The sequence below is a fragment of the Lygodium microphyllum genome, chromosome 14 (genome assembly GCF_053477565.2).
Source record: "Lygodium microphyllum isolate KBCC chromosome 14, Lygodium_microphyllum_v1.1.10, whole genome shotgun sequence".
NCBI classification, from domain to species: Eukaryota; Viridiplantae; Streptophyta; class Polypodiopsida; order Schizaeales; family Lygodiaceae; genus Lygodium; species Lygodium microphyllum.
The window spans coordinates 88,754,125-88,764,910 of record NC_141148.1 but is presented as its reverse complement, the minus strand read 5'-3'; positions in this window follow the sequence as shown (position 1 = coordinate 88,764,910).

The following is a 10,786-nucleotide window of genomic DNA, read 5'->3' as shown; positions in this document are numbered from 1 at the left end:
AAATAACTAAGTTGAAATGAACGAATCTCTTTTAATCTTTCAAATGCATGTGTGTCTGTTGGAAAAACATATACTACAAAGTCAAAATTTTAAAAAATTATAAATCAAGAAGGATCAAGATGTTTAGGGTAAATAATTTTGCCCAAAAAGTAGTCTAAAGGATCAGCTGATTCTCCTAGAAGGTTAAAGGTGAATATACCTCGTAGAATAGATGAGTTGAACACGACTAGGATTGCCATGTTTGTTATGTGACGTATGAAACACGAACGGTGTTACGTTCTTTTCTCCGAGTAAGTAATATCACATTTCATTCGACTTGAGCCTGCATTGTTCCCCTTGTGCCGTATGAAACGTAATATGATGTTGAGTTCCCTCAATTTTCAAGGCCTACTCGTGTTTCATACCCCCTTGTGCTGTATGAAATGGGATATGATGTTGAGTTCCCTCTGTCTTCAAGGCCTTTTCGTGTTTCATACGTCTTCGTCCTGTTTCATTGAGATTGTATTTAGACTTTGTGATTATTGTTTGCCTGCTGCTTTGTGATTGTAGATATATTGATATGAGAGATTAGGATATCTTTCCTAATTTGTTAGTATTATTTGGCTTTTTGGATGTTCCAGATGGCTAGAACTAAGTCCACTGCAAGGAAGCAGAAAGTTGATCCTAGAGGTCTTGCTTCAAAAATACATCAATCCTCCAAGCCTTTCAAACTTTCAAGGAAATCAAAGCCAAGAAGAAGGTTCTCACAGTATGTGAGGTGCCTTAAGGAGATTAGAAGTGCAATGAAGGCTCTGAATAATTCAATTCCAAAGCTGTCTTTTCAGAGGCTTGTCAGAGAAATCTGTGACAAGCATATTCTACAGAGTTTTAGATGGACTAGGGCAAGTTTCAACTGTATTCAGGAGGCTCCAAGATTCTTATATCTCTGTGGCTCATGAACATAGGCTTACGCTTCTTGATAGAGACATAATTATTCTCAGGAGATTGAGATACAGGTTTTCAAAGGTCCTTGAGCTAGTCCCTCTTTATGATGTTAAGGCTTTCAATATTTTAAATTTTCCTCCATATAGAAAGAAAAAAAATGATACTGGTCTGAAGGTTGAAGTTGTTACGCATGAAAAGGACACAAGACAACATGAGAAAGAGGAAGAGGCCACAATAGAGCAGGGAGATAAATGGAGGGATTTTAAAAGAAAGAAGGAAGAAGAATAGAAAGCAGAAAAACTCCCATCTTTTGAAGAGAGGAGTTATCTACCCTTCTTGAAAGGGTTGACCCTAAGGGCTTCAATGTTTCTTGCTTTTTACTTGTGATATTAACAAGAGATCTAATATGATATTTTTGGACTCTGATTGTGTTCAAATTCTCCAAAATAAAGTGAGAGAAGTAAATGACTCAATTTTTCTTATTGGGATGAGGTATAGTTTGCCAAAATTTAGCAATAGACTTTCATGTTGATGCTTACTATCTCCATTCCTTTGCTAGGTGTGTAATGCATGAGCTCCCCTTTGATATACAATAAAAGATTGAGGTTCTTGATCCATCCATATCATACTATATGAGGAGTGAGCTTGATGCAAGTGCTTTTGGCCATTGGTTCAGCTCAATTGACTTTGAATCTTTGGAGCTTCTTCTAATTCCATATACAATGAAAAGTAAGTAATTTGATATTTTTTAAAGATTTTATGAGATCTTGTTTTGCTAGATTATTGAAATATTTTTGTTTTTAGTTCTCATTGGAGCCTAATTGGAATAGACTGTGTGGAGAGGCAATTTTTCCTCATCAATTCTATAAAAGGAAGCCATGGAAATGCCAAGTTGTAAGTTACATAATCTAGGGTCTCCTTGATATTTTGATTTTTTTGTTGCAGGTAATCTAAATATTTTGATCTTTCTTTTGTAATAACTCTAAATTTTATTGCCTTTTTGGTACATAGTTTGCAAAAGATTGATTGAAGTGCTAGAGAAAAGGCCTCCCATGCCTTCTGACTTACTTGCAATAGTGCAATATAGACAAGTTGCGGTAAGTTCTTGATTAATATGGTTGGAACATACTAAGAACATTTACTCTAAAAATTACCATAAACAAGTTACTCTTGTTGATTGCAGTGTCCTCATCGGGATGATAGTTACTCTTGTGGCTGGAGAGCAATTATAAATGCTAGAAGATTGGTTCAGTTTATTTATCTCAATGATGATAAACTTATAAAGGTAATGTGAAACATACTAAACTTTAAGATACATTTTTATTGCAAAATAGTCCATTGTAAGAAACAACAATGAACTAAAAATATTTTTTTTAAAATGCATGATAGTTTACAAGGGACTGCTATACAAGTGAGCACGTTTGGTATATAAGAGCAAAGCTCTTGAAGTACATAATGACCAATTGTATACAATCGACAAGAAGTGGGGGCTTGGACATTGAAGGAGAGGAGGTGCATGTAGCTATAGCAAGTGAAGCTATGCCTTCAACAACCAGAGCATCAAAGATAGGCAAAAGGACTCCTAGAAAGGATGTTCCTTCTAAAAAAAAAGTAGCTTTGCCTCATATTATAAGCCTATGTGTATAAGTCATGGAGATGGCTGACAAAAATTTATACATGTATTTTATATTGATAGTAAAGATATATTTTCTTCAATATCCTTGCATTGTATATTCTTCTCTCTCCTCGTTGATATCTGTTTTTAAAAAATATTACAAATGTTTATTAATCAAGAAGTGAAATCAGATATACACCTAAATGAATATAATATAATATAAAAACCTACTCGTTTGTTATTAAGTTGAAACACAAATGAGTATGGTAGTTCAATATCTTCATTCTGTAAATCCATCCTCACTTGATGTAGCATACATGATGATCTAACCTTTAGGATTGCAATAATTTCCTCATTGTACCAAACATCAATATCCACTATAGGATCTTTGCTAAAATTATCAAGATTTTGGTCTAAAGCAACCAAGCTACCACCAACATAATGCCATCTACTGTAATAAAAGCTAAGAATGAAATTTTGAGTTGTATTGGGTTCAAGAGAATGGGAGAAGTATGACACTTTAATCCCTTCTGCCCAAGGCTCTAAAGTGATGCGAGACACGCTCTTTGCTTTCTAATGGGCCATAAAAAATACAATTTTTATTCCTTCTTTGGAAAGCTCTCGGCTTACCAAGACTGCCCAACCATAGGTCTAGATCTGTTGGGGGTCCATTCTCTCGCTTCCCTTAACATAGTGTTTTTAATTACCTAATTACCTACCACATTAGGTTCAATATATAAAAACAACTTCTTTGAATTATCTCCAAATACGAATTCGTTACATGCCTTTAATTCATGACACAAAAACAGAGTAAAGTAATTTTATTTTATTTTGTTCATTTCAAAAAAATGACTTTTTACAATGTTTTTGGTTCATCGAAGGTATTATTCTCTCCAAGTTTCGTTCCCCAACTAGTATTGGAACTTCTAGGACACAGACTAGAAATCAAAGGGTAGTTGGCAGTTCGTAAGAGCTTAAGGAGTTTATGACCAGAGCCCCTTGGTATCCTCACCTCCTCTTGCCAACTAAAGTTCCCTACGACAAGACCTTTTGCGTCATGATTGGTCTATACTCACTAACACGAAACAAAAAAGAGAACCCCTTGGAGTAGGTTTTATTCATGTGGCCTTGGGGAGGTCTAGTGCCATCAAGAACACTGCCTCACTTGGCATTCTGTGCTCATCGGAATACTGCCTCAGTCGGCGGTCTGTACTCAATCATCCATCTTTTAGCCTAATACTTTTAGGAAAGATCAGTACCTAGCTTGCAATCACAAACATCTTATTTCGAATGCATTATACATAAGCTTTTAACAAGTTTATTTCCAAGACAAATCTTTTCTTTCCAAAAATAATAACATCAAGAGAAATTAGCATAAGTGGCAAAATTAGCATAAGTGGCAATACCTTACAATAGTCTTCCTGGATTCCCCCTTCCTTGAGGTCTAGTTTAGACTGACTAGTTTAGACTGAATCTAAACAAGAATTTCATACTTGAAAATAACTCCCTTCGAGTTTCGTGGGTCCTTGCCCGCAATAAAAGAAAATCTTAGTTAGTTTAATTATGAACAGTATCCTTTGCAGTTTTATCTCAAGGTCTCATATATACCAAGGAGGATTAGCGTCTGTAATCACCCATCAGAGGTTTCATTCGATCGACACAAATCAAAAACATTAGATCTTTTAGGGACGCAGTACCTTCCTTGTACTGGCTTAGGTTCACTTGTACAAACCCAAGTTACCCCTTGGAATTTGTGGTTAAGAATTCTTTTAAAAAGATTATATGTAGGAATTAAATAAAATCTTATTTCACAAATGCAGCTTCTATTGCCCATTCATGGGATGAAGGCGTGTTAGCTATTTTTATTTAAAAAATAGTACATGTGGATCCATGATGGGTGCTTGGTTGATGGTATTCGCAGATTCGTTTGTAATCCTCGTACTCGCCATTCCATTTGTAATAATTGTGTCTGTAGCGTTATTGGCAGCTCCTACATCCGCAACCTTCGTAACTTTCTTCTTGGGGCCATGGTATTTAATTTCAAGATTGAAAAGGGGATTTTTGGTGAAGGAGCTTGGGGGTAATTATATTGATGAAAATTTGATTGAAGGGGGAAGGTGATCACCAAGAATTTAGAAAAGTTGAGAAGAGTCTTAACTCCATAGAGAAATGGGATAGAAGGGATGGAGGATTCGAATTCAAGAGCTCGTAGAGTATTCTCCTTTTCTTTGTTGATGAGGGTTCCCATCCTCCTGCTTCTCTTGCCCCACTTCATCTCACTCTATACCCCTGAGAAGGGCCTCTCCTCACTTGTTCTGACTACCCCCAACGGCTCCCTATGCCTCGTATTTATAGTAAATTGAAGGAGAAAGGTTGTGGCAAAAAACAAGAGCTCTTTATGGAGGGTATATTGGCAAATCAACAATCTAGAAGCTTTCAAGATACAATCTAATCTTTGAGGCCCAAAGAGGTTGCCAGAGATGCCATGATTGATTCGCTTGTCTCTTGGATGATCTTGCTTCAATCCAAGCCTCTCATTGAACCCAGAAGAGGGGGAGATTTTTGGAGTTAATTGCTGAATTACTGAAGGTGAACTCAGGCTTTTTGATTCAGAATCAGAGATGCCGAAATTGGGGGGTTCATGGCTCCTTTCTTTCCATTAAAAAAGGGGGGGAGGTGGCTTGTTCACGATGTCTTCTTCTTTATTCATAAGCTTTAAAAGCTTAAAGCTTTGTGATTTATAAGCTTCTTATTTATTCATAATCTTTTAAAGCTTAAAGCTTTGTGATTTATTTAACTTGCCAAGTTTAAAATGTGTTTGGTCAAATTTTACTTATGGCTCATAACTCTTGTTCACATGGTAACTTCCATGACAGATGGCTACAATCCTTGCCAATTGGAAAAAAGTTCGGTTATATTCTCAAGTCATTTTGCTCGAGATCTTCTCTTTTTAATGATCTAGAGTTCTTTCAAGTCCATTTTGCGAGAAGTCGGGAAGATTTGAAATTAAAGTCCGGATATCACACACGATTACTTCATTAGGGAGGTGGGAGAGGACAACTCCACTGAGCTCTTTAAGATCCTTACAGATACAAATCCTATAGATTTTCTACACACTGCTATAGAGAGATGCATGACAACAATGAGAAGTGGTGAGGCAATAACCGAGGATATGGCATCACATTGAATTGACACACGTATTACAAAGCACCTAAAAGTCTCCTAGTGGAACAATATGCCTTCCTTAGGAGATTGATGGGCATATAATGAGATGACATCTTTCCTCATCCTATTGTACTCTATGTATATGTTGCACTTTTCTCTTTTTCCTTTTTCTTCTCAAGTGAGTCACATTCTCCTTTAATTGGGAGGTTGTTGGGGGTTAAAGGCCACATGTGCCTTTGTAGAGCATCTCAAGACTAACTAGGGGGACCATACAACCATACATCCTATTCTCTTTGTTGAACATCAGGATGCTTCATAATAAGGCGGATCCTACGCTACTAGATCATCAAGTACAAGTTGTTTAATTGGGGATGGTTGTATAGTAACATGAGGCTCCTTCTAAAGGATCACCCTATGTACCGCAATCACTAGCTCTGGTTGCTTATGCATCTTACCCTCATGAAAAAAACCATCATGGCTGTAGACAACTTTTTGAGCTTGCAAATCCCAAAGGCAGTAACCCATCTCACATGGATCACCATATCCAAGAAATATGTATTTGAAAAACTTTGGATCTAACTTTTTATGTTAGCCTTTGGGAATATGGTAGAATGCCTCATATCAAAAGAATTGCAAATGGGCATATGGGGGAGGTTTACCAGATTATGCCTTCTTTGCAAGTCTACCACCAAGAGCACTATATGAGGATCTTTTAATCAAGTGAATGGCCATACTAATTGCATCAACCGAAAACGTATGGGTAAGCATGCCTAACTAAGTATATTGTAGGCTATCTCTTAAATAGTCGTATTCATGCACCCTATAACACCATTATGGGGTGGGGTGTTAGAGACAATCAATTGAGGCTTAACATCCCTCTCATCAAAAAATTGCTTAAAAGCATGTAAGATGTATTCACCCCCATTTTGTAGGCATTTCATTCTATGCCCAATTGGTTCTCAACCATAACAAGAAAGTACTTAGAAATAGATAAAAATTTTGACTTCTACTTAGGATAGGCCCAAACTTTGTACAAATAATCATCAATGAATGTAATGAAATAATTTGCACTACCCAAGGATTGATAGGGCATGGGACCTTAAACATTCGAATGAACTAGAGCTAAAGGCTCACTCATGTGCACAATGCCATACTTTTTATGTATGTTATAAGTCTACCTACTATATAAACAATGATCGTATGAGTCAAAACATGAAAAGTCTAGGGGTAGGAGATATTGCAAATGAGTCAAGACTTTCATTCCTTTTAGGGACATATGCCCAAGACATTGATGCAAAAGAGATAAATGTGGAAGATTAGTCACAACCAAAACATGATCAATAGTGCTAGATATAAGTAAGGGATGAAGATTGCCAAGCTTGGCACTTCTAGCCAAAATGAGGTTTCCATGAGTGATTTTTCATATAGAATCACCAAAAGAAACATGATACCTAGTATCATCTAATTGTCTTGTAGAGATAAGGCTTTTAGTCAAATCCCACTCATGGCATACATCATGCAACATAAATGAAGTACTAGTAGTAAGCTGCAAACAAACATTCTTGATGTCAATAATATCATAGACATGATTATCTCCTAGTCTCATTGAACATGTTATAGGATGATAGGTATAGAACCAAGCACGATGCAAGGTCACATGAAAAGGAAGCCATTGAATCAAGCAACCAACACTAAGATTAAAGAGCACTAAGTGTTAGTCAATTGGATATTGTAATGTTCCTCCCCTCCATGTGAACCAACACTTGGGAGCGGGGAATTCTTTTAAAGTTAAAGGTTAAATTTTTCTTAAAAACATAAAGAAATGAAGAAAGAAAATGATGACACACTATGGCCAAAGTGATCCATCACCTTCAGTTATGGATAAACACACTAAACTAGCATCATCAAACACTATATTCCACCTCGATCATGTCAAATACCATAGTATTGTGCAACTGGTTGACCTCAAAAGGATCATTGAGAGTGAGTGGGAGTTCATCATGTGTCGACTATAAGTTGCAACAAGAGAGGAAGAATAGTGTTTAGCTAAGGCTATATAAGCCTCAACCAAGGCTTAGTAATCCCCATTTTTTACCATGTGCTCTCTCTCTCTCTCTCTCTCTCTCTCTCTCTCTCTCTCTCTCTCTCTCTCTCTCTCTCTCTCTCTCTCTCTCTCTCTCTCTCTCTCTCTCTCTCTCTCTCTCTCTCTCTCTCTCTCTCTCTCTCTCTCTCTCTCTCTCTCTCTCAAAGAGAGAGCAGAAGGGAAGAAGGGCAGAAGAGGAGGAGGTAAAGGAAGGAAAGTAGGAGAAAGTAGAAGAAGAAGAGAGGGGAGGAGGAGGAGAAGAAGAGAATATAAGAAGGAAAGAGAGAGGTGGAGATAGAGAAGGAGAAAGAGAGATAGAGTAGAAGATAGAGGATGAGGATGGGTAAAGGAAGAGAACTAGGGGAGGAGAAGAAGAAAAAGAGGAAAGGAGAGAGAAAGAAGGGACAAAGAGGAGAAGCCGAAAAGAAGAAGGAAATATAAAGAAGTAGAGAACATCACATTCAGTTTTGCTCAAAGACTCCACTTCACCTTCTCTCTTTCTTGACTTGAAATTGGAGTTTCCTCGGCTGCACACCACATGAATTCCCCTCCCACAAACATCGAGAATAGCAAGAAGACTAGAGAAAAATCCCACAAAATCTATGTGAAAAGCTTGGCTTTCTATCTCAAAGCCTCTCTTCCTTCCACAAACATGGCACACAAAAGATCAACACTCTCCTCATCCTCACTCTCTCCCTCCTCCATAGATACACAAGAAATACACAAAGAGAAAGAAGCTAGAGTTGTACCGCAAAAAGAGAGAGGAAAAGATACGTATGAGGGAGATGATAAAGAGAGAGCAATTCACTTGCAACTCCCCAATCACCTCTCACTCGACTCTTCCATATTAATATTTCTTGATAAAAAGTATTTTGAGTTCATAAAAAAGATTGGACCTCATAACCTTAATCCTCATTATCCACATAGTAGACCATACAACATTTTGCATTTTATATCTTGGAATACATAAAAGGATAGGTTACATGGAATTTTGATACAATAAATTCACTTTACATGCCATATATTTTCCACATATTTCAGCTCCCATCATACTCCCACACTAAGAAGTGAGGCATCCTCGTGAACCACTAAAGAAGAATCACCATCAAGGAAAGGGGAAAAGGGAAACCAAAAGGGGAAAGTCAACTTGCCATGAAGCTTGTAGGGAAGGGACCCTTGCAAACTCCCACACTAAAAACATTACATAGTCTCCAGAAAAAATGTTCTTCCACAACAGTCCATGAAGATGTCCACCAATTTGCTTGAGAGCATGATAGCATGCCACTTGTTTGTGTGCCCAATATAGCATGTGAACAAGGGACTTCTTCTCTATCATCACATTTAGTTCTGCTCAAAGACTCCACTTCACCTTCTCTCTTTCTTGACTTAAAATTGGAGTTTCCCTAGCTATGCATCACATGAATGCCCCTCCTAGAGACACCAAGAATGGCAAGAAGACCAGAGAACACCCCCACAAAATCTATGTGGAAAGCTTTGCTTTCAATCTCAAGCCTCTCTTCCTTCCACAAACATGGCACACAAAATATCAACACTCTCCTCATCCTCACTCTCTCCCTCCTCCATAGATACAACAAGAAATACACAAAGAGAAAGAAGTAAGAGTTGTGCCCCAAAAAGAGAGAGGAAAAGATAGATATGAGGAAGATGATAAAGAGAGAGCAATTCAGTTGCAACTCCCCAACCACCTGTCACTCGACTCTTTCGTATTAATATTTCTTGATAAAAAAGTATTTTGAGTACATAAAAAATATTGGACTTTATAACCTTAGTCCTCATTATCCACATAGTAGACCATACAACATTTTGCACTTTATATCTAAGAATACATAAAAGGATAGGTTACATGGAATTTTGATACAATAAATTCACTTTACATGCCATATATTTTCCACATATCTGAGCTCCCATCATACTCCCACACTAAGAAATGAGGTGTCCTCTCATGAACCACTGAAGAAGAATCACCATCAAGGAAAGGGGAAAAGGAAAACCAAAAGGGTAAATTCGACTTGCCACGAAGCTTGCAGGGAAAGGACCCTTGCAAACTCCCACACTAAAAACATTACATAGTCTCCAGAAAAAATGTTCTTCCATAGCAATCCATGAAGATCTCCACCAATTTTCTTGAAAGCATGATGGCATGCCACTTGTTTGTGTGCCTAATATCGCATGTGAACGAGGGACTCTCTATTGGGGATTTTTTTTTCAATGTCTATTCATATGGTTTAATAAAGTAAAAGAAATGAGGTTAATAGGTAAAGGATAATAAGGGTTCATGAAGGAAAAGAAGATGGAATTGTTTCCCAGACTGCGCAATGAACAGGCCGTCAGATTTGCAGAAAGGGCATCAAATCCACATGAAGAAGGGAGACAGTGAGCACCTCGAGCTGTACATCAAAGTTGCACTGCAAAATAGACCAACTTTGATGTCATGTTACAAGCATATTGAGTGCATGATGTCTAGATAGTGGCTTGAAAATAATGCCAATATGTGCTTGAATAACATAGGTAGATGCCATGAGTCGAATTTAGAAGAGTAGCCGACTGCTCTTAGGCTGCAATAGAGAATAGTCTAGTCAACAGCAACACGTCTTCTTCTCTATCATCACATTCAGTTATGCTCGAAGACTCCACTTCACCTTCTCTCTTTCTTGACTTGAAATTTGAGTTTCCTTGGCTGCGCACCACATGAATGCCCTCCCATAGACACCAAGATTAGCAAGAAGACTAGAGAACACTCCCACAAAATCTATGTGAAAAGCTTGGCTTTCAACCTCAAGCCTCTCTTCCTTCCACAAACATGGCACACAAAAGATCAGCACTCTCCTCATCCTCACTCTCTCCCTCCTCCATAGATACAACAATAAATACATAGAGAGAAAGAAGCAATATTTGTGCCCCAAAAAGAGAGAGGAAAAGATACATATGAGGAAGATGATAAAGAGAGAGCAATTCAGTTGCAACTCCCCAACCACCTC